Source organism: Prinia subflava, chromosome Z (genome assembly GCF_021018805.1).
Source record: "Prinia subflava isolate CZ2003 ecotype Zambia chromosome Z, Cam_Psub_1.2, whole genome shotgun sequence".
Lineage (NCBI taxonomy): Eukaryota > Metazoa > Chordata > Aves > Passeriformes > Cisticolidae > Prinia > Prinia subflava.
The window spans coordinates 91181357-91208415 of NC_086283.1; positions in this window are offsets into that span (position 1 = coordinate 91181357).

Consider the following 27059-nt stretch of genomic DNA (forward strand, 5'->3'; position numbering starts at 1 on the left):
CATTTCAACAAAATCTTTTGGTATTTTACATCAGGTTTTCTGTTTACATAGAACTATCACCAACTCTTCTTTATCATCTTCCAGATATTTTTTATTTCACCAGATTTATTTCATTACTTCCTTCTTCAAAACAGGTTCCTCCTTCTCCCCAGCCCCTTAGATTGTTTAGAAAAAGAAATAATTAAAGATGGAGAGAGGGTAGTGAGAGGCCTTATGGCACATATTCAGTTATGCTTTGGTTTTTCTAGCTTATCATTTTCTTGAGACCCCTTAGGTATTGTCTCTTGAACAGCGCTTTGTCAACCCTTGTTTGTCACTCAAGTGAGAAAAACGCCTGTTTCTGCAGATGTCCAAACAAAACCTCTTCCAGAATCAAGTGGTTAGTGCCCTTAATTGTCATACAGCAAATGCACAGTCTCTAAATCATTTCAGAATGTGTGTAGATTCAGTGCTAAATGGGAAATGAAGGAAATCAAAAGAGATGTCATCCCTATTTGCTTTTTTTTCCTTTTGCCCCATTTTTGTGCTCCATCCTGGTCATATACGTCAGTACAAAAGTGCATCTTCTTTGCTCCCATGCCAGCCTACTCATGTTATGGCTGTATTCATTCAGCCTAAAGAAATAGGTGTCTAAGTAGTTTGGATCCAAGGTGTATCACACACACCAGACTTAGATTTATATTTGAATCAGTAAGACTGAAGCTTTTGTCTGTCACATAATCATTTTCTGTACACTCTCAGTTGCTGGAACTAGCGTGGCCTGGAGAACAAATACAAAAAGGAAGATTTGCTGCAATGTTCACAAACTAAAGAAAAGCTGATATTAGCGTAAATTCTGAAGAGTACATTTGCAGGAGATTAGGCAATTGCTGACTTCCTTGGAAATGCTTCTATGGTTCCTGTTTCTCAAGTGTCCCACAGAAAACAAGATGCATTCATACTGGCCAAAGAGCCAGGGGGGAAAGTGTGGCTCCCGTCTGGTTTATGCTGAGCATGGAGAGCTGTTTACAAGGATATAAACTGAAGATGTTTCCAGTAATGCTACCCTCTCAGCCGTGAAAGAATTGCAGAGCCCCAGACATCACTGGAGTTCTCTTGCAGGATCCTGCTTGATGTGCTGGCCTAGCCACTTTCTAAGCTCTGTTTGTAAATCCTCTGTTACATGAGCAGGGGTGCACAGCAGGCGATATATTTTGAGAGGAATGTTGTTCTACAAACAAGACCATATCATTGCCTCTGGTCAGCTCGTGGGCTTATGTTTTACATGAGCTGAAGTACTAGCTGAAGGATGTCAGGATAGGGCAATACTGCCAATTGTTTCATATTGTGCCGAAATCAAACCCATTGATATGAAAAAGGCCTGTGAACTCTGTGAACTGTTTTTTACAGATACCATACACAGACCTCCACAAGGTCAAGAGAGGGAAGCAGAGAAGGCTGTTTCCTTTTACTCTGTCTGAATGGTATTTTTTTATTAGGAAATCTTCTATCCAATAACTTTTTCTGTTACCATGAAGGATATTGTGAGTATTGTATGTTTGTATTAAGGTAATGAATAGAGTTGCCCCAGTATGTGTGTAAAGTGCTCATCACTCATCCTCTCTACTCTAAAATGCTTCTGTATGATTGCAGAAAACATGCGGAAATGATTGGTCCACTGCTAGGGAAATGTTGACTAAACAAGAAAAAAAATCCAAGCATGCACAAATCTAAAGTGCTCAGGGAGATGGCTTTATTTATATCATATTTAATCCGTATTTTACTATAATTCTGGAGACTGTGATCCATCAACAAATGTGATATAGTTCCTTTTCTTGGTAAAAGTAATACCAGAAAATTAACTTACCTCCTTTTTCCTACTTCCTTGAAAGAAATGGTCACTTTTCCCGTAACACATTTCAGACATGCATAATATTTCTACCTGGTTAAGCCTATCAATAACCTTTCACATGTTTGGGATGGACCATCACATCCTTCTAAATTTCCTTCTAAATTATGATCTTACAAGCAGAAATTCTTGTGTGGTCAGGTGTATTCTGATATCAACATGTGGGATAAGGATGTATTACCTGAAACCAACAGACAAATGCAATTTTTCTATGTTTACTTATCAAGCTCTTTGCTCACCTAACATGTTTCTATGGCCTTAGATTGTGAGCTTTGTGAGTTTTGGACTGTTTCATGATACTCACTTGGCTGTTTGCATTATGGCTGAGTCCTGCTGGGAGTTCTGGAACAAAGAGAAATAGAGATAGAGACAAAAGGAGTAGCTGCCTCTGCTGGCTGAACTTTGATGTCAGATAAGGACAATGCCAAGAGAAAGAAGAAAATGCTGGTATGCTTCTGCAAAGGTCCAAGCCCATAGACCACACAACCATGAGTCCTCTACCAGGAGGATTTTCTTACCTGTTGTCACTGAGACTATAACATCCCAGCACTGGAGGAGGTAGGTTCTTTGGAAATACAAAGTAAATGCTTTAAGAACAATGTATTTTGGGACATAGTTGTACTATCTGGAATTTTGAACACACATGCCATGTCTAATGCCTTTGACCTCTTTATGTGATCCTAATCTGATGTAGCTGTATCCTTTCTTGGAAGGGAAACTGTTTACCAACCCAAAGGACAAGATAGATTTTTGTTGTATGAAGTCAAGAGGATAACCTGGTATTTCTCTTCATTCACAGTCTAAGGACTTCTCCTTTGTCCTTTCTATGTGCTTTTGTCTCCTTGTACAATTATTCCTGTTAAAGTGCAGCTTTTACTTTATAGGATTTTCTAACATGGATGGTAAAATGTAGTTTCTACAATAAAATTTAAGTCCATAATGGAATGGTAAGGTTTTATATATCTAAAAAAGCCTGAATCCCTAATGATTCATCCACTGTTGTACACACTTCCAAATTAGAAGTGGAAACATAAAATATAGGGAGTGATTAGGTGATGACTAATGGAGACTAATGATTTTGGTGCTACAAGATGAGAAGACATTTTTAATATCTTATTTTAGATTGACTTTAAACACTTACACCTTGTCAGCTGAAGTTTGCTATGGAATGACATACACATTGAACATCAGTTGAGAGGTAAACTTGAGGTACTGAGGTGCTTATTTCTAAGGGAATTTGAGGGGAGCAGAGAAATAACCATTAATAAATCAAATTCCAAAGAATATCTTCAAACATTATGGTTAAAATAACAGAAAGCTCTATTTATGAACTTGTAGATAACTAGAAAAAATGTGTAGAGAGGAGTTAACTGTTTTTATTCACCTCAAAAGAAGGTTTAAAATGAGATCCTTACAATCATTATTTAAACGTCAGTGCTATTTACTTGTTTGATTTACATGTGAAGTGATTTTGTAAATATATGCACATTCTTCTGTGGCTGACATTTCACAAGGGAAATGGAACAGCAATGGTTTGCGGGAATGTAATTTTGTTCCTGTTGCTTAAAGGAGTAAAATTTGCAGGGCTAGTTGAAACTTTGAGCGTTTCAAAACAAGGTGCTTTCAGCAGAGCATGGGGATTGCATTTGAACTGCTATACATTCTGCATTAAAGAGTACTGCCATGCTTCAGACAGGTGCAGGGAGCTCATGCAGCACCCAAACCTTGGGATTTGCACTGCTCTTTCCTCTAACTTTTCATATGACAAGATTTACTTCTCAGTAAATCTCAGTGTGGTCAGATCAGTGAAACCTCAACATCACTGTTCAGTGCCTGCCTAAGAAGAAAGGCAGTTTTAAGCAGGTACTACCCCAAAGGACACACAAACCAGAAGTTTTAGGAGGCAGCAGCACCTTCTGAATGTTCACTGCAGAGCGTGCAGCCATGGAAAGAGTTAGGGAAAGTTCAGGAAAAATCCACAAAAATTACCTCTCTGAAGATAAGAAATGAAGCAAGAGAAAGGACAAAAAGGACTGTCAAATAATGAGTACTGTAAAAATACACAGGAAAGATAGGCTCAGTGACAGAGCAAACTGGCCACCTCACTCATGTCATGTTTCCACAACTTTCACTTCACTTACTAGCTAAGATAAAGAAAATCACCTTGCACCTAGAATGGAATAAGCTGTCTGAAGGCCAGTTTGAGCCTTTAATCCATGAGGTCCTGGCTTTCTCCCAAAGCAAAATGAAACATTAACTAATGAAACATGAACTAAAGAAACTTTGCAAACTTTGATGAAATTGAGTCATTTTCTAGCCAGCCTTGCTGCCCCTAATCCCTGTGACAGGAGCGGGCAAAATACTTAGGAATGCTACAAGAGATTGTGTCTAGGTGATCAGAGAGCCAGAAACACTTAATGAATAGCTTGTCTGAGCCAGGTGTAAAACAAGGGAGGGTTTTAATGAAAAGCCACCTGCATGTGCCCCTCTCCTCTTGCCTTTGATGTGTGGATGATGGGTTGCTGTATTTGAGGTGCCTGCCAAGACAGGCTGATTTTGAAAGACTTCAGCAGAAGACACGTATCCCATAGTGAAACACAGAACAGACAAAGTAGACTGGTGTTTCTGGGACTCTACCACCCTGAAGACCTTTCTGTGGAATGGACAGTTGGTAGAAACTCTGTAAACAGACCCAGGAGATAATATAGAGCCACTGAGCATGCAAGGATGATGTTAGGAAGCTGAAGCCAATGTGGATTTGAAATTGGTGAAAGAGATGAGAGGTAAAATGAAAAGTTTTTGGAGGTATTTCAGCAGTAAAGATCTAGAGAAAACACTGGCTCCTGGCTGAACAAGGCAAGGAACCTGGAGAGAATAAACACAGAAGAAGCCAAGGTGCTAATTGTCTTTTCCACTCGGTCTTTGTTGAAAAAAACTGCCTTCAGCAATTTGTGAAAACAGTGGGAGATCCCAGAGCAAGGAAGATGTACCCTTGTTGGAGAGTCAGGTTAGGGAACAGTTACAGGCCCTGAAAGTATAGAAGTCATAGAATCTCATGGGATGCTCTCAAAACTGCTGAGGTACTGTTCAGTGTAGCTGCAAGGCCTTTCTTGCTTATCTTGGAAAGATTTTGATGATGGGAGTAATTTCTGTGGGGTGAGAGAAAGCAAACATCACTTCTCAGGAGAGACAGGAAAGAAAACCTGGGGGAATACAGGACAGTTGGACTCACCTCAATCACTACAAAAGTGATGGAGTGGATAATTCTGGAAATGATTTCCAGTTGCAAGAAAGTGATTGTGTGTAGTCAGCATGGATTACAAAGAGGAACTCTTGTCTAAGTAACCTGACAGCCTTCTAAAAGGAGGCGAGTTTGTATGTGTATGAAGGGAAAACAGTGGGTGTTGTTTACCTTGACTTTAGTAAGTCCTTTGACATTTTATTCTGTGACAGCCTCAGAGAGAAGCTAAGAAAGCACAGGCTGAGTAAGTTGACTGTGAAATGAACAGAAAGCTGGCTGGATTTCCAGCTTCAAATGGTTGCACTCAGCAATACAAGATGTAACCAAGGGCCAGTCATTAATGGGGGTCCTCAGCAGTTGGTACTTGACTAATATTCTTGAATATTTTTATTACTAAGGTGGAGTGTGCACCCTCCACAAGCTGGTGAAAAACTGGAGGAGTGGTTGATACACACCACATGGTTGTGTTGACATTCAGTGGATCCCAACAGACCAGAGAAATTGACAGACAGCAAGCTCACAAAACACAAGAGATATGTGTATGAAACTCTGTGCACCAAAACAGACTGGAGGACAACCCCCTGGAAAGCAACTGGTAGAAAAAGATCTGGGTATCCTGGTGAGTAAGGAGCTGAATATGATGGAATATTCTCAAAGGATTGAGCCTTTGTGGCAAAGACAGCCAACAGTGTGCTTGACTGCATTAGAAAGAGCCTTGCCAACACTACTGGGTACTGATACAACACATCTGGAATGTTGTGTCCAGTCCAGTGCTAGAGACATATGGACATACTGGAATGTGTCCAGTAAAGGCTGTGAGGATGACAGTAACAGGAGCACCTGATACAGAAGAAGAGGCTGAGACAGCAGGGCCTGGTCAGCTGGGGGAAGAGAAGCCTCAGGGAGTTTTATCAAGGGGCATAAATATTTGAAAAGATGTAGTAAAGAACAGAGAGCCAGGTTCTTATCATTAGTACCCAGTGAAAGGACTGGAGGCAGTGGACATAAAGAAAAATACAAGACATTCCCATTGAATAGAAGAAAAACTACTTTTTACTCTAAGGCTAAGCATTGGAAGAGGCTGTGGACAAAGAGGCTGTGGAGTCCTTCTGCCTGCAGGTGTTAAAAGCTGACTGGACACAGTCCTGAATTCACTCTGCTTTTAACAGCAGAGTTGTACTAGATGATCTCCAAAGGCACCTTCAGCCATTCTGTGACTTCATAAAATGAGCTGAAAGCTGAACAGATAATCCTTGACTGATTCCTATTCCCATTAAAACTGCTTTGCATCTTTGTATCTTCCACTGTTTTAAGAAATAAATGAGAACATTATTTCTTCAATGAGATGCAAGTGATCTTGATCCTGGCAGGAGTGGGAGGTGGGGTGTGTAGGGAGGCATCAGGAACTTTCAGTTTTGTTCATTTTAGCCTTTTTGCTGTCTATACTACTTTAAATTCAGTGGCCTTGACTCTTTCAAAGAACAAATATTTTTTCTAAAATAAAATGGGATTTTAAATATTTCAGGTCCTATAATCTGGTGATATACGTAGTGGAAGTACTTTGATTCTATTATTAAGGTGGCTGCAAATAAGAGAACTAAGTAGATTATTTCAGTTTTAAAAGGAGTGTTAATTTCATGCTTTGGACCAGAGGAGCACTCTCAGAGTAGATGATTAGGACTTCTCACTATGACCCCCTGCTTGGAGGCATGAACTCGTTTCAGCTTTAGAAGTGTTAGAACTTATGAGCACTATAAAAACTATAATTTCAGAGGTAGAATGAATTCTAGATGTATTACCTATAATCTGTCTGTAGTTTCTGTAAGTCCTTCTTTTTGGAAAATAAGCCTTGCTGCACATAACAAAATCATACTCGATGAATACCAATACAAGAAAATACAGAGGATTTTTCATTACATTAAATAGTTTCCCAGCTGCCTAGTCTTCAGTAGATAATTTCTATTAAGTCAGCTGATGCATGTCAGAATAATTCCATAACTTCAAAAAACTGAGAAGACACACCTGACCAAACTGTCAATTTTAAAAGGGTTAAAATTATGAGCTGTTGTTTTAAAATCTGCCTACTCCCAGTCCAGCAATGCAGATTTAGAGCCAAAAGATAAGGATTAAAATGTTAGATGTCTAAGAAATACATGATTTAACAATCACACTTAGAAGAAATAAAGGACACATGTATTCCCTTAACCTCACCCAGATTTAGAATCCCACTTTGGGACTTGCTTTGACAAATACAATCAACATATATTTAATGTAGCAACGTCTCTCTAACTTTTTGCTGTCCAGCTCTACCTAACTATACTCAAAGTGCAAAATTTTTGCCTTCATAAATGCACAAATTTCCAGTATTTCATCAGGCTGGAGTTGATTGGCTTCCCCTGAGGCTAGTTGCAGTTTTATACTGCTATATTATTTTAGAGAAACAGCAGAATAGGTCCAGCTGAAATAACAGAAAAGATAGAAAGTTAAGTTTTGATACTGTTCATCTTCCACACAGTGACATTTTAGAGGTAAAGGTCTGTGCAGGATCTCCAGGATGGCCTAATAATTAACAGAAACATATCCTTACATAAATCCTTTTTTTAATTAATAGTGTTCCCTCATAATGCAGTCTTTGGGAAAAAATAGAATATCTGTACAATTCTCATTTAACAGTTCATTAATACATGAAAAGAGAGGCTTCAAAGGTGAAAAGTATTGGCAAAATATTGTGTTAAAAGTGGAAGAAGAAATCAGGTGGATCACACTCACTAGGATATTTGCAGGAATGAAAAGGTGTAATCCAAATACAGACATTCTCTGCTTTGTTAGGACTGACTCACCACTATGGAACCAGCTTGGAGACAGCATCTTTCTCTGAGGTCTGTTTTTGGGGGGCACAGGATGCTCTCCCAGGTGAGATCCCCACTCATGAGGCCACCAGGCAGCAGAAAAGGACTGGTGAGAGGCTTGTGTGGGCAATCTCTTAGAAACTGAAATGGTCATCCTGACTATATGAATATCCCATCCCTCAGAGAGCTGGGTGAGGAACTGATACAAGCTGACAGGGGGAAGAATGCAGAACCACTGAATATAGTCAGAGCTGTGCTTTGGAAGACAGAAAGAAGGGGGGGGGAAGGTTGTTGTTTTGCCAGATGTCCAGCTTGTAGTCCTACCAGGCTTCTTGTTGTACATTCAAACCCTTTAAAAAACCCATAAAATAGGGTAAGCCACCACCTTTTCTTCTTTCTGCTGCATAACCAGCTGGTGACATACTTAGTTTTCTTCTGCCAAATATGTCCCAGAGTCATACAGATTCCAGATTTAGTTTACCTCATTTTTGCTTGCAAATACTTCTGTAACAACGTATCAGCGTATCTGACTCTTAAAAGGGATCCACTTGGAAAGGTATTTTCCCATCACACTTCTGAGGTTACCAATAGCACTCCATCATAATTACAGCATCATGGAGGTGACTTTGTTTTCTGCTCTGCATTTTCTTCTGCTGCTGCAGAGCAGGAGGATGTGGCCACCTCTGTGGCTTTGGGATTTTGTGCTTCTTCAATTTATGGCTGCCCTGGGGCTGCTTAGTATGGCAGGGTCATCCAGACCTTGCACAGCAGCAGCTGATGCAATCTACTTTCAAAATAAAGGGTTTGAAATAGCTGTATATGAGGAAAAAGTACACTTCAAAAGGGCCCCATATAAGGCAGAAATGCTGGATTGGTTTTTATGAAGGAATTAACACCATCTTCCCAAGAAGGACCTATCCCTCAAGACACTGACTGCTTGGGCACAAATAGTTCTGGGTACTCTGTGAGCAGGGGGTTCCCAGCTTTCTTGACATTGCACACCACAGACACAGCCTGTCATCCTCCCTCATCCCTCAGTGGGGAGCTGCCCCTCGCAGCCCAGGCCCTCCAGCCCTGGCAGCATTCCCCACCACTGAAGTCAATGAAATTCCAGGCTGTCAGCACCTCTGGGGGGACCCTCAGATACACTGGTCAGTTGAGAGTGTGGACATTTCACACACACCCCTTGCACTGCTCAGCACTGCCAATCCACTGAGAAGTGAGTTGGCAGCATCTGTCAACCATAACTCTGCAAACAGAGAGACAGATGCAATTTGCAAATGGTACAGAAGGGTTTTACAAGTACCTGCATTGTAAACACGTCTATCCTGCTTTTACTGGAATTGTCAGCTAAGTAGGATATGGTGGGTAAGCATACCCTGGACCCCATAGCAGCAAGACTTCAACTTAGTTTTTTTTTAAGTTACCTCTTTCTGAACAATCTGTAATAACAAATAATAAAAATTTCCAGATTACATCTATTTGCAAAGGGAAAAAAAAAAAAAGGTTGCTGCAAAATCTTTTTTGCAACTACTAAAAATTCCAGACTAAATTGTTTGGCAAGCGGTTAGGCCATCAATGCACTCAAAGAAATGGTCTTGCAATTATTACTCATGAACCACCACCTACCAGCTGGGAACCAGTTGGAAAGGGTTTAACATGAATATAAATGAAGAGGGAGGGATATGTGGGAATGAGATTGTGTAGCATATTTGGGGGATTTTTTGACTTCTTTCCAGACATATTTCAGTTTACATAAATATTTGAGGGTTGGATCAGACAGGATTTGCAGCACAATAGTATTAGGAATGCCTTTGCAAAAACTGTGATATGTTTTAAATTAGTGTCTGAGGAGGGGGAGGGCAAATGAGGCTTTCTCAGTGTATACATTCAAGCACCATTTAATTATTACAGACTAGAATGATGGGCTTCCCTGCCAGTTTCTCCTCTTTTTCTTGGTGTCCCCCCTCTCTCTGTGATTTGATTAGAAAGTGAAGTGCATTTTTCAGATGGCTGATTCTACCTGACATTCCTTGCAGAAAGAAAGATGCTTGCCCAAGGACAGGGCTAGGCTGTGCACACGGGATGTCGTGTTACAGGTGGCCTCTTGCTGACCTCCTGGTTTGTCCTCAGAGGGTTAAAGCTGCCTTTTGGTGCCTGGATGTGCTTGCTTCACCTGGCAAGTGTCCCTAGAAGGGCAGCAGGGCCCACCCTCAGCTCAGGCTGCTTCCCGGAGGAGCAGACTGGAGGCTCTCCCAGGCAGTGCCTGGTGGAGACAGAGGCCTGGCAGTCTGCCTGGCAGTGAGAAGGCTTCTCTGCACTTTCACATGCCTAAATTTCCAAATGGGCAAGGAGGTATTTGAGGAAAAGCACTTGGGGGCAGCAGGAGGTAGAGTAAGTTACTTGGAGAACAGCACTGCAAGGGTGAGACCTGCAAAGACAGAGTCTTGAAAAAGCAAACTATTCATTTTTATCTTGCTTTCTCTTATGTAACTCTGGACCAGCTCCTCAGAAATCAGTAGATATATTCTGGATTTAGACAGGAGTGAGAGAGATAACAATCTGACTGTGGTTCTTAAAAAACTCTTTCTGAGAGTTGCTCAGGTCAGATTTCCTCCAGCTCTATAGCGCCAGGATAAAATAGATTTTCAGATACCTCCTGTTGAATATGAAACACTTTTATTTAAAAAGTCTTTTAAGTAAGAGCATTTTCACTAAATAAAAGAGAGGTGAAATGCAAAAGCCTGTTGCTGAGTAAAGCAGGAAAGGACTTCACAGTGAGATTTGATTGTTTACATTCAATGAAAGGAAAAGTCTGATTTAGAGTGCTCAGATTTAATCTCAGTGCAGATTAAAATGGTTCCATTGTGTTCTGCTGGGCTGTTTGGAAAGGTGAACTGAGGCTGTCGTAGGGCTGTACCACTGCAGTGTATACATGAGATTTACATGCAGTCAGTCACACAAAAGTGCCAAGCTGAGGCTTTCTGGCTTAACTGTGCTAACATGGTCTCTCACATTTTGAACTTCTACCTGGTGTTGTAAATAACCTCTAAAACCTTGGTGTGTCTGGTCATTTCCTGAGCTTCCTGTTTCTCCTGCCTGCCTCAGAAGCGGGTTACACCTCGCTGTGGCTGTGGCTGCTCCTTGGGGGGAGTCTGCAGCAGTTTTTGCGAGCACTCTGCTCTGCAGAGCAATTAGGCAGCGCTCCCAGCCTCCAGCAGACTTCCCAGCGAGAGCGGAGGTGCCTCGCCCTCGAGTTCAACCATAAACACACGCTGAGCTGGGGCAGCAGATTTAACTCAAAAACAGAGTGACTCAGGACCTGACTCCTAGCGAAACTGAAATAAGCTTGGTTACTGCTCCTCCACTGCAATTTTGTGCACGTATATGACAGAAGGGGAGGCCTTGGAGCACAAGAGGAAGAGAGCTGTATCATTTAGCAACCCAGTAAACCCAGCAGACTCTTGGGGGAGAGGCAACTTGTTAACACACACGTGCTAGGTACCACATCTCTGTTTACGGTGAATTGTCTACACTGTGAAGGACAATTAGGGGGAAGGACATCTTAACCCAGGGCAGTACATTATGATTCTTTGCACTGTTGGAAACAATGTCTGCTTTCTGAGATTCAAAGCTGACAAGCCAGGAGTTTTCAAGTTCTGCTCCTGGTTCCAGAGAAGACGGCTTCTCAGAGCAAGAACTTTAGGTCTCTTTTAACTTAAAGAGTTTTTCTCATCATACCGTGAGGGTGTCGGCATCCAGAACCTTCTGAGGATTGAAATATTACAAAAATGCTTTTAAAATGAAAGCAAAATAAAGTGGTGTGCATCACCTGTGTACAAATTGATAGATTAAAGGCAACCAGATACTGTGACGGAGGGGATAACCGCTGTGGAGACAGACAGACAGACAAAACGATAAGAAGTGATCTTCTTCCAGACGTGATCAGCCAGCCCTCCAATGACCAGAAACTGTTTAACATACTGTGAAAAGATGACTGCATACACTCAAGGCTTGGATTTTCTCAGACAAAGCATGTCACCTGTCTGTGGCTGCCTGCTCCTTGGCTGTCTCTGACGCCAGACAGGTGAACCCTCTATGATGCCAACAGCCAAAGTTCAGTTTATTTCACACCAGTGGGCGCAGATCAGAGCAGAACTCTTCTTTGAACATATTTTGGGTCTTGAGGCTTCCTAATGCCTAGAATTCCTTATGTAGGCATGTATGTATTTGTTTGTTTGTTTGTTTTTATTATGGAACACAGCACTGTGAATTCTTTCAGTGCCATTTTGATTTTGTCTAGAGCACACAGGCAAACCCAGCTGCTTCAGAAAGAACTAAGGCTGGGACACAATGCTCCTTAGTGACCAACCAATCTTTTCTCAATGGTAAAAAACAAAAGAGAAAGAAAACAGCTGTCCTTTTCTGGAAATTTCATGTGTATTTCCCCCCTCAAAATAACATGTAAAAGAAGGAACAAGGACAGTAAACAATTCAATTCAAAATTACCAGATTTTTCGCTGGTGGAAATGCATTTGTCAGTTGATGGAGCAATGAGTGGCAGAGCCACAGAGAATGCCAAGCCCAAAGTGGTAAAATCTGAAAAAAAAATCTGAAGAGCACACCAACAGTCTGAAACATTATTGGCTGGGGAAGGTCGACACCTGCATTTGTATGGGGAAAGCCTACACCTGCAGCCACAGGGAGATCTAATTTAAGCAGCTGAAACTTGCAGTTCTAGTCAGAGTTATTTCATTTAAGCTCAGCTGTGATTTCCAGGATGGTGCACAGGTCTGCACAGCACTCCTGGTTTCCCTTGCCTTTGCCTCCCATCAGAAGAGGTCACATCAAGCAAGACCTCACAAAGACAACTGAAGCACCAAGTTGCCCAGGCCTGATTGCATCCAGCAGAGGGGCAGATGCAGGGCCAAGAGGATTTCTCCTGACTGCCTGCCAGTGGCTTGGATGAACAATAAAATCATTGAAGTGGGGAGGGAGGAGCCTCACAGCTGCTGGGCTGACTCAGTCCATAATGAGCATTCCCTGCCCTTTTTATAAGCTTGTCTGATCTTCAGCCCAGCATCAAGAAGTTCCTCACACATGTTTTATCTCAGCTATACATTTCTGCCCTGTTTTGCTTCTTTTTTCATGTGTGCTGCAAATATATAAACACATCTCTCAGGTAGTTTCACATCAAATAAAATCTGACAGAAAATATATATTAAACTCAATTATTTGTCAAAAGACTCTAAGACAGACTCTGTTTGAAATCCACCACATGTTGATTAGGAGGGAGGCTCCTATAGATGAAGTTGGCAGCTGATGCTCCAAGTGACCCAAGATCAGTGGTAAAAGTGTGAACTCAGCCAAGAAAGCTAGAAGGAAGGCAGAAGTTCTTTTAGTTAGTCCTAGATGGAAATTTTTTTAATTCCTTTTGCTAACCAGGACTGATTCTCACAATATTTCTGTGACATCTATGAATCCTTGTTTGCCCCTGACACTTCCAGCTGTGTCAATGTGGAAAGTTCCTGGGGAAATTCCCTTCTTGTGCTTGTGCTTTGAACAGTCCTAGGTTGTGGAAAACAGCGGTGTAAGAATAAAAACATGATAATTTTTGTTTCATGGAGATTCAATTTTTTTATACTATCTTTCATGGTTGTTTGGTTCTTGGTGTGATGTTGTTGTTGTTATTTGTTTTGTTGTCTGTTTATTGATTTGGTTTGGTTTTGGGTTTTTTTAAACCTTGTCTTCCTTATTTTATTTTGTTCTAAAGGGCAAAATATATATTTACTCACATGTTTTGGTATATTTGCTGCTGCTAGCCATATTCCTCCCTTCCCCATTGAGAGACAGCACTCACTTCCACACTCTTCCTGCATCTGGAAAGCCCTACAGATGTTTGCTTTGCAAAACCATACTCTGTTCCAGCAACAGAGTGCCTGTAGCTACTTTGACAGTCATTTATTAAAATAAACTGGGAAGGCCAACACACGTTAAGAGCACTGCAAAAGCAGGGAAGTTAACCTCTGCAGAGATATAAATGTTTTCTTTATGATGAAACAGATTCTGAGGCCAATTTATCTGAACACTGTTGTGCTTTTTAGTACTCAAAGAACAACATTTTTCAGTTTACAGTGACTTAAAAAAATGGTAAGTAACAAATAGCAAATGAAAATACTCCAAGTTGCTCAGAGTTGCACTGGAAATCTCAGAAAACCCAGCTAGAGCCCTGGTTTCTCAGAATTCAAAGTGAAGGTGTCAAAGTGAATGTATAGAAATCTAAGAGTGAGCAAGAGAAGCTGTACAGCAGTAACTGGGCCTGTGTAGTCATGAAGAATAACTACTTGACAGAGTTCTGAACCAGAAGCCCCTCTCAGCCCTCCTACCCTTCCTTTCACCCTTGAGGGCCTCCATCCCCTTCCTTCTCAGGGCTGAGCTGGGTCAAGGCTGGAGTGGATCTGCCTTCCTGAATTGGGTTTGGTGTGACCAAGAAAGCAGCAATTTCAGAAGAGCAGGACAAACCACCACCTTCTCTCTTCTTGGGCTGAACCCTCACAAGGATTTCTCTGAGATTTTGATACCATCTAAACTGAATCTAAGCCTTGAAGCTATTCCGAGTTCAGAGTCCCCAGACAGATGTAAGATCCTAACAGACAACAGTCAGCTGGAAATGAAAAATGGGAATGAAAAATGCTTGATTAAAATATTTGCAGCATTTCTGTGATTGTATCACAGAAGCTGTGCAAATATGAACCCTGGTCATTGGGTTGCTCAGACAGCCCAGAGAGGGTGATTTTGCTTTGGAGATAAACACAAGGTGGCATGGGTTCTGATGACTTCAGACATATCTGCACATAATGAAAAGTGGTCACAGACACCAATGTTGTGTTACCTGTTTTCTTAAAATTTCTTCATTTCTATACTCTGTTCAATCTTTTACCTAATTTGTAAAATGGTGATAATGTTTACCTCAACATTATCTTTATAATATAATGGAGCCCTTTTAATTGTTAGGCAAAAAGGTTGGGTAACAAGAAAAAATGCTTTGTACATCTAAACTCTGACTGGCTATGCAAGCAAAACCAGAAGGAACTTGCACTATTTAGGACTTCTGCATCACAGTGAAAGATGGTGAGCACAGAAGTATTAGTCCACAACTCCATTTAATATACAAAGTACAGAATTAACTGTAGGAATGCAAAGGTCTCTTCTTTTGTTGAGTCATGTCTGAGTATTTTTACCTGGGGTAAAAAATCACACCTGGGGTATGATTGCTGTTACAAAACCCAGTCATAACAAACCTTCAGTACTGCCAAGTACCACCTGGGAAGCAGACACTCAACAGAGCCACACAAAGAAAGCAGATTTATTTATTCTCTGTGCCCTTTCATCCATTTCTTTTATAAAATGAAGTATTTCTGTTAACAAAAGAGCAAGACAGTCTTACAAGTTACACTATAATGGAATCAGCTTACTTTAAAATAAAGCATGTGACACTGCACAAAAACATAGGGTTTATTTATCTCAGTGATACCTCAACCATGTGTAGAGGCACAGAAGTTTAAGTACGGGGGTATAATCTTCTGTAGTATCATGACACTCACTTGGTCTATTATACACTACCAAAAAATATATTATATAAAAATACACTGTAATATCACTGTTGACATATCTGCTTTGGAATCAGTCCCTGCTCTGGAAAGCAATTTAAAATAAACTGGGAGAAGGGAAGAAGTATTTTATCTTCCATTTTGCTCACGGAGATGAGCTGATTTGGCTCTTAATCCAAAGAACTCAGGGACTCAAAGACAGCTCTTCCCAGTGACTTGTTGAAGGCCATCCAAGGAAATTGTCACAATACTCATGAAAAGCCCACGTGTGCTGTGGGGAAATGAGTTTGAAAGGAGACAAGGAGAAAGACACACTTGACATGCTAAGTATTCTGCAAACTCCAGAACACCTCACACTCACAAAAACTAGGAATAAGTTTTTTATTACATTAAGTTTGTAAAAAGCTGTCAGGGTTCAAGTCAAGGCTTGTATGTAAAAACTCTCTTTTCCCTTAATGTTGCAGCCTCTCCCATTATCAGATGAACAAACAGATTATGATGTTTGAGGCAGGATTTGCACAAAATGTTTTTAGATTTAACGGCTTCTCTTCTGGTCATGTCTGATCATGAATTTCAAGTACATACATTGCAGTGTAACATCTCAGGCAGACACAAGCACAAGACATAATTCAGCCTTTCTCACGTGGAAGGACCCTGGGCCAAGAAAATGCAGCAAAGCTTGTTGTCTGTATTCTTATTTTTCTTTCTCTGCAAGAAGAGATCCTTTATTTTCAGGATAATTGGCCCTACTTTGTAGATCACCAAAACTGTGTTGCAGAAGATTAACAAGTCACATAACCTGATTCAACCTGAATCCAGTGCTCAAGGGAAGAATTACTCTGAAGTGAGAAAGGGGGAAAAAAATCAAAGCCTTTCATATCAGACAGGTGATACTTTATGGTCCTCTTATGAAAAATCAGTAATCTCAAAAAATTGCAAAGATTTCTTGTTTTGCTGCCATGTTGTTTTTAAATGGTGAAGTTCTAGATTAGAGAATATAAGTATACTGCTATTAAAACAGCTGGCAACTTTCCATTGCACTCTTTGTGCATGGCCTTTTTTACTATGTGGTATGCTTTGCAGCTCTAAGTAACATACAGCAGTTTGTTTAAGGAGTAAGTAAGTATAAGACAGTATAGACCATAATATAAATAAATTTCACAACACCTAGGAGGCATCAATCCAAAACTAGAACCAAGAAATTACACTTCAGAACAGTAAATAAAATTAGATCCAAAAAAGTTCACATCAACCCTAGGAGAATTAAAATCTTTAATCTGTGGCTGGTAGAATTCTTATTTCTCCTACACTTCCATCTCAGGTTTAAGGACTGAGAATTACTGTAAAACGTTACAGGCACTGCTATAAGAGTAGGTGTAATAAATTAAAATCTCTTCCAAAACCAGCTGGTAAAGACCAACTAGTAGTCTCTCAATTATACTGAAGTAGTATAATAATAAATCAATTGGCTGGTAAAAAAGGTTATTTTAATTAGAATTAATAGATGTAAGGATTTTAAAACCATATACCATGGCGATGAGCTAGTCTGATCCTTGAAAAGCACTAAGAAAAGATTTTAGTGAGATGTTTTCTCTGTCACATTTGTACTACTTGAGTGAAATAGTGCATCTCTTCAGAATGCAGTAATTAGCATCTCAATGTATTTTATATAAAATACTGGCAAATAGACTTAAAAACCCCTCCAAATTGCTGCTATTCTGATCCTTCCATCACAATAAAGAAAAAGCATACAAAGTACCATAATAAAGTGAAGTGATGCTGGAAAAACTGAAAAACTTAATTCAAGTGGAGAACAAAACAATGTATTTGTTTATACAACAGAAGCTGTATAAAATCTCAACACAATATCCCAAAGTCAAAAGCTCAAAGTATTCAAAAATATTAAAAGCACTCTCCTGCCAGTGGCAATACCTTGAATTCCATTATAGATCCTAAAATTAGTGAGTAAATACATTAGTATTCCAAGCATTTATACTTTCAGTTAAAAGAGAATAAGGAGCCACTTGGAATAGAAGTGTAGCTGTGGCAGTTTGCTAGATAATTATTCTCTATCTGTTTATTGTACCTTCATCAGATTTCTCTGCTAGATCTGGGTCAAAGACATAGCTGGGCTCCAAGGCAATAACTTGTACGTTCCAAAACTGATAAATAAGTCTTACACAGATTTTGAAATTTGAGGATCTAATTAGGAAATATGATGCAGAAATTTATAAATGCAAAATACTTATGATGTATATGAACAGCTTTATGATTTAATCTCTGCAGCCATGATACTCTCAGGTTTGGATCCTGAACTGAAAGCTCTCTGGAATTTGCAGTCTCAAATGATTAGTGGTTTATTTTTCCCTTATTTAGTCATACTGGTTTTTGCCACTTGATATAGAGTCATAGAGAAATCAGCTACTTATTTTTCAATAAAAGTAGTGGAGTTAGTTTGATCTAAACCTTGCATGATTTTTTTTCATGGCATAAACCCCCAGAAATGACTATAGCATTTATTTTCAACTGGAAGCCTGTCTCTAGTAAGGTGTCTGCTAGCTACGTGAGGGTGTTTGTGAGAAATGGGATAGGAAAGGCAAATTCACCTAATTGTGTGACCATCTACATGACCTTTGTAATGGGCTTCAGACCCATATTAGAATAAACTTGAGGTTCCTCACCCTGGGAAAGTGATAACCATTGCTCTAGAAACATCAGAGTGGCAAAACTAAAACTAATTTCACTGTAGCAGAAGGTCAATAAACAAATGTTTAGAGGTGGAAATGTCTTGTAATGCAATTTGTGCTTTCTCAGAAACCTCTGACTTGAGTTACTATCACTTTTAGAAGTCAGCACCACATACTCAGAATCTGTGTGTTGTTGATATGCCTTAGCCTCAATTAAACTGGAGAAAAGTGAACTAATAACTGCTTTACTTCAGAGGCTCCACACCCAAAAGACTCTCAGGCTCCACAACCATCATAAATACTTTTAATGAGGAACGTTTTCTGTAACTTATGTTTACACAAGCTTACTACTTCTGTGTCAGAGCCTGCCCCTGCTCCCATTGGAATCAATGGGAATTTTGCTGTTACCTCTAATGAAAGTAGCCCCTAGCACCCTGTTACACTTGATGATGATGGATCACTACTCCTTCTTTGAAAGAACAATAGTGTGGCAACCATGCCAACAGATATGCATGTCCTCAGCTGTAAGCACCTGAATAGTCTCACTGGTTCCTGTGGAATGGCATAAATTATTGAAGTTAAATGCTCTTTTTCTTTGCTTATTCTAGCCAACCTTTGGGATCCTCCTCTGTCAAGTAACAAACCTTCCGTTAGGTCACATACAGACTTGGTATAACCTAGATGCTATCAGCAAGCATATGGTTGATCTGCCTTTATATTGCAGGTCCTGCAACTGATTATGCAAAAATTAAAAATCCAAAAATAATGCATTTGTATAAGGTTATGTTTTGGGGCTTTTACAGTAGAAAATGGAGGCTAATGGTTTTTAAATAGAATGCCATTCTGGAGAGAAATGCAATGTATTGGGTCATCCCACCAAATATAGGAAACATATGTTATTCAACACAGTGACTCACACAATGAGTAATGTAGTCTAAAGGGTGTATTCTACCCTGTGAACAGACATAACTCTCAATAACTAATAATCCCATAAATCCCAAAGGGTCTTATCTAGCTGAAAGTGTCTGCAGCCTTTGCAGACACACAGGGGTACAGATGTCAGCTTCGCATCACCAGGCTACTCCTGCTTGTCCTAGCAGAACTGTGGCTCACTGACAAGCAGTCAGAGCCTGAGGTAGATCTTCCCTCGTATGATGTGGCAGGAGACCTGATGCCACTGGTTCCTGTACTCCAGCTCCACAATTCTCCTTGAGTTGTGTCAATAGCTGGAATCTTGACTGTAAAGCCAAATTGAAAATTATCTGTTTGCTTAAGAAATCTGGTCTGCTTAGTGTGGAGGGCTTTGAGCTCCTTGCCATATTTGGAGAGGTGTCATGTATTTTTCATTGTCATTGCAGGTGGTGCTGGATAATAAGAACACATTCTGAGGCTACATTGGCCTCTTCAGACTTTGTTGGTGCTATATTTTTGACTGAAGTCTCTCACTAAAGAAAACAGAATTATAAATACCTACTAAGGAGCACCAAACTTTCAAAAGTTACTGATGGATCTACTTGTCACTTGGCTGGGTGCTTGGGAGGGGGACAACTTATGGCACACCTCATAAGGTGGGCAATGAAAGGGCATATTTTCCTTTTTGAAACATGGAATAACTATAGCCCCAGTTCTGGGTTAGTAGAATACTAAAAGTTAGTGTACCACCTCAGCTGACAGACAGGAACAAACAAAATCTTCAAGTGCAGAGCCTTGTACTCTCCCTGAGCTATAGTACACTGGTGTAATTTTCTTCTGGGCCAGAAGTGCTCAGAAATTATAGTGCTCCTGTAAAAAACAGTGGAGTTTATGTGATCTGATTTCAGCCACATTTTTCTGCAAAGCAAGGTCTATGTATTCACACCATCCCTAAATACACACTTTTCTGGAGCTGGCTCCCCATCCTATCTCAGTAGCCTTTGAACCAATCTTGACAAAACAGTGAATGTATCCAGAAAGTCCTGCAAGTTCTGAGAAATTAGGTCTTTGGGTAGAAAGGGAAAAAGAGATTTATTACTGCCTCAACAGTAAGCTTTTATGAGACATCTGGAAAGGTCCGTGAGAGAGACATGCTCATCCATACTGCTAAAAGAGGTCCATGGAAGAGCTCAGCCTCTCGATAGCCACTGGTCTGCAGAGCTCATTGCTTTGTTCACCCCTCAGCTTTGCTTTACAAGACCACAGCTAGCTTTGTCCAATACAACACCCAGCCTTGAGCTGGGAAATAATTTGGTCAGGGGCTATTCTCAGGAAGCTCCATGAATAAGTTCTTCTCATTAGCCTTAGTTCCTCATTCCTTGAACACTTTTGCAAAGACATGGAACTGTCACTGTCCACATGCTCTACCTAAGGTCATGCAATACATCTACTAAGTTTTATACTCTAAACCTGCTGTTTATATGAACTGCAGAAAAGTCTGCAGTCTTTATTTTCAAGCACATTAACACCCCCTCCCCTGCCCCAACACACTAAAAATATAACACTTCTTGTCTTGGGACCGCATCCCCAGAAGTAGATGGTGCTATAGAGTGGCTCACTTTCCCTGTTCTCAGGACCAGGAATCAATTACCACTTCCTTTTATTCAACAATATAGAACTAAATACCAAAACCTAGTCTGGTTTGGTTTTAGGGAAGACTTTCATTATACACCAACAACGTCACTCTATTTGTAGAGAAACTTCTTGCCAATCTTGGACTCTCAGCACTGCTATCGGCAGCTGTCCATTTTATTATCTGTGGGAAGAGCTAGAGGATTCCAAACTCCAAAATTAAGTCAGTGCTGGAGGAGCCCCTCTGAACTCAAGAAGATGTGCCAGGACCTGCTGAGTGCCTCTCAGCTCAACCCCTCATGCTGAGTTAGCACCAAGTATTCCCAGGAGTCCCTGCTTTGCACATAGTACAAGTAATTTGATCAAATAAATGCAATGTTGGGCAATAATTGGACAGTTAATTGAAACCCACTCCTGGCCATGGTCTCCCCAATGCACAGAGAATGTTGAGAGGCATCTTGAGCCTGTGACCTGCTACTGCTTGGGAGCCTCAACTGGTGATGCATCTGCAGTGCCCTAATAGGCAGAAGTGGCCTGCTCTCATTCTGGATGTCTGGGGGAGCAACAATGCCTGGGAAGGTGGGTTCTGATGTTTATTTTAAATGCCCAAGGAGTTAAAAGCTCCTTTCCAGCATTAGCCAGAATCTTGATTATAAACCCACAATTTTCTGTAATTGGGCCTCATTAATAAATTCCTCAAGTGTTCCCAAAGGCAGGAGAGGTAAAACAAGAGCCACAGGGATCAGAGAAACAGGGAACTGTGAGATTCCTGAGTGTGTTGTTAATTCCACTTAATCAGCTCAGAGAAGCTCTGTATTCAAAAGAAAATAACCATGACTCACAAAATACTTCTGCCAGCAGGGAATAGGATTGTCTCCATTTATAGTAATATTTCCCCCAATTTTTGTCCTTTCTTCCACTCCATTTTTAAGTAAAGAATAAGACCCTCCCTCAGGGACCCTGAACACCTTCCATATTCTTGGGTCTCAGTGAAGACTGGTAGAGCTGTGCTCACAGGGAAAGTCCAGTGTGGGTCCCTCAGAGCTTCTGGGAGACCTGTTCTGCAATCCAAATGTGCCAGAGGGCTTTTCCATCAGATCCAGACTGAACAGAGTGTGAAGCAGAGGCATAATGAGGCAGATACAAGATTTATTGCTATTTGAAGAGGACTCAGATAGTAGCAAACTTCGAGACAGAGCAAGCCCCATTCCCCACTCTACACTGCTTGCCATAAAAGGTAGACAAGTCAAACAAAGACAAGACAAATTACAGGGATAATAATTCAGGTAATGAGAAAAACAGGGATTATAAAGTATGAGCAGGCAGGAGGGTTTGCCAGGAGAATGGAACTTTCTGAAGGTGGCACGAAGGAACACCTGAAGGGGCAGATTCTCCAACACTGTATGGAGAGCCTAAAGGGCTGGATTTTACAAACAAGAAAGGCAGAATGAGAGTCAGGAAAGGAAGTGGAAAGCTTTTGAGAAAGGAAGGCAGGGAAGAAAAAAATATTTGGTTTGAGAAAGTCTGCACTGGATTTGCAAGATACTGATAAATTTGGGAGCACGAGACTGTGCAAGCAGATGACAAGCAAGCGAGTTTGTGGAGCCATCAGGACCATCAGCAGCTCAGGCTGCACAGAAACCTGGTCTCTGCACTCCTCCCTACCCTTGTTTCTCACAATAGAAAGTGAAGGTACTTTGTACTGCTTCGTCCTCTATGGCCTGAAGGGATGCTTGGATATCACAGAATCATTTAGACTGTGAAAGGAAAAGGAATCTGAGATCCTAGGGTCTAACATTTGACTGATCACTACCTTGTCAATGAGGCCGTGGAATCAAGTGCCACATCCAGTCATTTGCTGAACACCTCCAGGGGTAGTCACTCCACCACCTCCCTGGGAAGCTCATTTCAATGTCTGACAATCTTTTCAATGAAGAAATTCCTCCTGATGTACAACCTGGCCCTCCCCTAGCACAGCTTGAGGCTTTATGCTCTTGTTCTGTCACTTATTACATGGGAGAAGAGACCAACCCCCACCTGGCCACAGCCTCACTTCAGGCAGTGGAGAGTGATAAGGTCTCCCCTGAGCCTCCTTTTCTCCAGATTAAACACCCCCAGCTCCCTCAGCTGCTGCTCACAGCCCTGGTGCTGCAGACCCTTCCCCACTGCCCTGCCCTTCTCTGGACTCACTGCAGCCCCTCAGGGTCTGTCCTGCACTGAGGGCCCAGCCCTGCACACAGCACTCGAGCTGTGGCCTCACCAGTGCCAGCACAGGGGACAATCCCTGCCCTGGCCCTGCTGGCCACACCACTGCTGAGCCAGGCCAGGATGCTCTTGGCCTTCTTGGCCCCCTGGGCACTGCTGCCTCATGTCCAGATGCTGTTGACCAGCATCCAGAGATCTTTTTCTGCTGGGCAGCTTTCCAACCACTCTGCCCCAGCCTGTAGCGCTGCTTGGGGTGTTTTGATCTAATGGTAGGGCCTAGCATCTGGTTTTCAACCTCAACCATTGGCCTCAGCCCATGATCCAGCCTGTCCAGATCCCTCTGTAGAGCCTTCCTGCCCTCCAGCAGATCAACACCACACCTAACTTGGTGTTAAACTCACTGAGACTGCACTCAATGCCTTCATCCAGGTCATTAATAAAGAAATGGAACAGTACTGGGCCCAATACTGAGCACACAGGGAACACCCTTTGACCAGCTGCTAACTGGATGTGGTACCACTCACTACCATTCTCTGTGCCCAACATCCAGGGAGGTTTTACTCAACAAAAGGTGCACATGTCCGAGATATAGCCTGTCACATTTTCCAGGCAAATGTCACTGGAGATGGTATTAAAGGCTTTATTGAAGTCCAGTATGATATATCCTATCCTACTGCCTTTTCTTCATCACTAGGAGCCTCACCTGGTATTAAAGGAGATCAGGTTGGTCAAGTAGGACCTACCTTTCCTAAACCTGTACTGCCTGAGTCTGATCCCTTGGTTGTCCTGTGTGTGCTGTGTGATCACATTTGAGATGATGTGTTCCATTATCTTGCCAAGCAGTGAGGACAGGCTGACAGGCCTGTACTTCCAGGGATGCTCCTTCTGCCCCTTGTGGGTGGGTGTCACACTGGCCATCTTCCAGTTGTCTTTGTATATTTATACATACAGGATGCCTGTGTATTACCCAATACCTAGGGATGCATACCTAACTAAGGACTACATGCAGAGGTGGCTGCAATATCTGCAAGGGAAACTCTGTGGTCCCCTTGGCACTTTTGTGCATGATTCATCCAGTAAATACATTGCAAGAAGTCTATAGAGAACCTTGCAGGGGGCAAAATCCATCACCAGCACATGACCCATCTCTATTGCAGCCAGTATACCACTTGAGGTTTTCCAGCATAAAAATCTTTCTTGAAACATGTGGTTTGAATGTCCTGACAAGCAGCAGTAGGGGAAATACAGTAAATGAAAATAGCTTCAATCATTGACCCTTATTTCTTTCTCTTTCCCACTTCAGACTTTCTCCCTACTTGATATTTGGGAATCCTCTGGTCTCAGTATGTATTTACTTTATTTTTATTAGTGTCCTTGCATGTAATGGAAGAATAAACATTTCAGCTTTTACAGCCTTGTAGCTTTTCATGGGAGCTTAGCTGCATCCACTGTGTTTACAAAACAGAACTGCATCATAGTGTTTGTTAATTTGATGATTCTTGGATTATCCATATTTTTGGCTGCAAAATTCCCCTTTAAATGTAGAGTTTGCTACGTTTTCATGGGCCCCAAGGGGAATTTCTAGATCAAGGTTTTAGAGTCAAACAGGATCAGCCAGTTTTATAGCTCACAGAATTACCAAGTTGTCAACACCTATAGACCACTGGCGGGAACTCTGTCACAGCAAGGAGCCAGAAACTCAGGTTCCCTCCTGAACCCACACCAGGCTTCTGCACTCAAGCATGGGAAACGATAGCAGGCTGAAACCTTTACCCTTGTGCAGGTCTCTCTGTGTTGAGATCAGGATAGCCATGACTGGTTGGGGTCAAAATCCCTCTTCCCTGTCTTCATCATGACAGCCAGAATCTTGGAGGAAGGATGTTAGGCATACAGACCTAAATTTAAAAAACACCCAAACTACATGATAATTACAGTAACACAGATTTCAAGTCTGGATAAGCAGGAAATATGAAAATAGGATAGGCAGCATCTCCAGGTAGTGGGGAACCAGGGAATGGCAGCACTGGCACAGAGAGGAAGACATGCTGTCTTGCAGTGAAGGGGCAGTAGATGGACTATGGATGTGGCTGGAAAAACTTGGCTGGAGATGCAGGAGAAGAGTATTTTGCTCAGTGTATTTTGCTCAGTGTACAGCTTAGCCAAAGAAAACAAAGGACTGTTTCTCTCCAGTTGCCATTTATACGCATATAAGCAAAATCAAGCAAGCATACTGTGGTCTCTAGAGAGTTAATGTCTTACAGAGGAGCTAAGATGAAAATTATGGCATGGGATATGTGTTGCAAGGTGCATTAGGGGAAGAACTAAAGAGAGGGAGGGAGCTGTGTCTTACTCCTGTTATGTGAGAGATACTGTGACCAGAAAGAATGGTGTTCTAATGGGGTTTTGTTTATAACCCTATGTATGGCTTATTCAGTGCTGTCAGCATCTGTGCCCTGTAAATGTAATTTGTTTCAGTCCATAAAGTATAAGGCAAAACTGGAAGATTTCTACAGAACTTCAGCAGGTCCTTTACCTACAATTAGGCACAAAATCATGCCACCTGCACAACCAGGGAGTAATGACAGATTCTTAAATGCATACTAAGGAGAAAATTGCTTCTTTTAAATGCTATGGAATTTGCTGGCAGAGAGCTCCCTTAATGAGACACCAAGATTATCCACTTCAGAGTACTCACCTCAGCAAAAGCTAAAACCTCTGGAAACCAGGACACATGCTAAGCATATTAGCTCTGTCCCCTTTGAGCAGTGCCCCTTTGTACCTGTTCTGCCTTTGCCCCACTGCCGAGTTCATGGCCCATGACCAAGGGAAGGAAAGAAAGTGGAGAGATGCTTTCCAGTGAGTGGTACCCTCACCTGTCCCACCCTCATATACTGAAACAGCATCAATTGCACTTTATAACCCATCTTTCCTTTTGGAAACCAACCAAAAACCTGTCCGAGACCATACTGTGAGTTAAATGTCTTTAACTGGCAAATTTCTGTTAAATCCCATCTTGGTCCTGGTTATCTTCATGGTAAGAAGACCTTTGTAGATCACAATGTCATAAAATTATGTCATTATACTTTAATCTTTTCTCTCTGATCATACTTAGGTTAGCAGTCTAGAGGAAGATTTGATTCCTTCACTCAGATCTGCCCAGCTACTCTGCTACTGTGGGTGCTGTTCAGGGCGCCCTCAACACACTTCACCAAGCACTGCAAACCTTTTGTGTCCTTCCTTCTCTGTTTCTAAATAAAGGTTTTAGAGATCTGAGAATAGAGAAACAAAAGAGAGACAAGTTTTAGACTATGAACTGAAAGCTATGTATGCAGAAGTATACTTCTGGTACATGTATACTTGTGCCAGAATTAAAGAAGGGATAGAGAAGGATGAGGGTGTATCTTCTGCACCTGGACTCATGTGAATAGTCCCCCTGTTGTGGGACGAAGTCAATATCTGAGTTAAGGCATATTTATATGAAGTAGACATACAGCAGATTTTGAGGGTTAAGTATTTAGACTTCAACTGATGGTCAGGTAGTACGTGGTCTAGAAAGAGTATGTGAAGGCACGGTGGGGAAAGGAAAATGCCTGATGTTATTCCCTGTGTGTGAATGGAATGCCTGAGTGTGGAAAGCCTTGCACAAGTACCTATGACGAGACCTGAATTAGTTGCATCAAATGAGAGAGAAAAAAGGGGGAACACAAAAAAATGAAACTGAATGAAAGTATGCGGTTTACCTTGAGAAAGGGTGATAAAAGGAGTCCTGCTCTGCACAAGCTCCAACAAGTCCATGAGCTATTCCTGCTCTGTGAGACTTGTTTCCTTGCAGTACTCCCCAGGCAGCACAGCTGCAGGCTGTTTGCCATCTGGGCCTCTTCCTTAAGCCACAGAGAAGGTTATTTAAGTAAGGGGCAGGAGGGAAAGGCAGGAAAAAACATGATTTCCTTAATTCTAAGCAAATTTGACAGGCTGGGCTGAGCCTGCCCTGAGATTAGAACACAACCTGCCAGCCCTACTGGTGTATCCTCACTG